Source organism: Capsicum annuum, chromosome 11, assembly GCF_002878395.1.
Source record: "Capsicum annuum cultivar UCD-10X-F1 chromosome 11, UCD10Xv1.1, whole genome shotgun sequence".
Taxonomy (NCBI): Eukaryota; Viridiplantae; Streptophyta; class Magnoliopsida; order Solanales; family Solanaceae; genus Capsicum; species Capsicum annuum.
Window position 1 is genome coordinate 217,097,457 of NC_061121.1, and position 2,143 is coordinate 217,099,599.

Genomic DNA, 2,143 nt, shown 5'->3' on the forward strand with positions numbered 1-2,143 from the left:
ATTATTATTATTATTATTATTATTATTATTATTATTATTATTATTATATTTAAGTAGCAGTCTAAGTCGATTCAATTATCTTCTCAATTTTATTTAAATTCTAGCCAACCTTATATCTAATTGATGTCAATTTTAATGAATTTTTGAATTCAATTTGGTTCATTTTAAACCAAATTTATACCGAGTCTTATTATTTTCCTCGTTATTATTATTATGTTATTATTTCATTTATATCGAGTCTTAATAACCGTCGCTTTTTTGCGGGCTATTGTGCCAACTAATTAACAAATAGTTCATATTTGTATTAATTTATATAGTTACTATATTTATTAAATCATTTCCGCAAGTATACATGCCCATAATTTACAAACATTGTCTGTTATTATTGTTGTTGTTATTATTATTACGGCTTTCCTATATTTATTAAATAGAAGTCTACTCAATTATTAAAAATAATATTTTTATTATTTTTTAAAATTAATTTTATATTGTTAATATATTTATTAAATATCAACCTAATTCAATTCAATTTTCCTAATTTATTTAAAATTTAGCCATTTATACTCAATTTGTGTTAATTGAGTTTAATTTGATTCAATCGAAATCACCAATTAAATTTTTTTAACCCAATATCTAATCCCAATTTGACTCATCTCCTCAATTTTAATCTCAATCGTTCATCATATTTGATCAAAGATCAATATTAAATCAATTTTCACTAATATTTTTCTTGAAATTGGACAGCTTTAGACTATTTTTCTCAAACCGAGCGTCTATTGAAAACAACCTATTTACCTCAGCAGTAAGGTCAGCATTTACTGTACCCTCAGCAGACCCCAATTTGTGGGACTAAATCGGGTTAGTTGTTGCATTCATTTTCTCAAAATCTCATAGAGAAGACAATTAAAAGATGTCACCTTGATTTTATTGATATTATTATTATTATTATTATTATTATTATTATTATTATTATTATTATTATTATTATTATTATTATTATTATTATTATTATTATTATATTTATGCTCGGTAATTTTTATATAATATTTTCTATGTGACATACATACGTAATTTATTGTAAGAATGATAATTTTTATAATATTTTTTAATTTATTATTACTATAAATTTATTATTATATTTAAATAGCAGTCTAAGTTAGCTAGTTCAATTATCTTCTCAATTTTATTTAAATTCTAGTCAAACTTATATCTAATTGATGTCAATTTTAACCTTTTTTTGAATTCAATTTGGTTCATTTTAAACTAATTTTTATTTCTTTTTCAATTTTAATCACAACCATTGATCTCATGAGATTGACGACTGAGGCTAAATCTTGTTTTCATATAAAAAACACCCAAATACCAAAACTTACTTTTTATTTTTTATTTTTTACAATATATTTTTTTGATGTTATGATTTCAGGTGCAAATGATGTGTCAATGATCTAAATGGCTAATGTGGGCATTGACATCAGTGACCAAAAGGGACGTCAAGCTGTGATGACATTGTTAACACCCAATTTTGACCTCCTGATACTCCTTTTAGGCTGTTATTTTATCAAAATTATTTAACTTTTGATATTAATATTTATTCTGCTACCAAATAATTTTCGACGTGTCACATTCATTATTTAAAAATGTATAAATTATTTTATTACTTTTAGTATCATTTTTTTATAATTTATTAATTCAAATACGATATTTTTTTTTTCATAATTTTATCAATATTTATTAAATTATTTTTTGTAAATATGCACGCTCACAATTTACAAATACATTATCTATTATTATTATTATTATTATGATGATGATGATGATGATCATCATCATCATCAATATCATCATCATCTCTACTATTATTTAAATAACAACCTAAGTTGAAATCAATTTGCCTAGTTTATTTATCTTTTAACCCATTTTCATCCAATTCATTACAATGTTAGCCTAATTTTATTTAATCCATTACAATTATGACCAAATTATAGCCAATTCTTATACAAGCTATTGCAATTCTAGCCACATTTAAAGTCCCAATTATTTTTCTTATCCTTTTAATCTTAGCCATGAATCTAAATAATCCAACGGCTGAGATCACGTACCCATTGTCTTTCCTTAAAAACCAAAACACCTAAACCCTATTTTC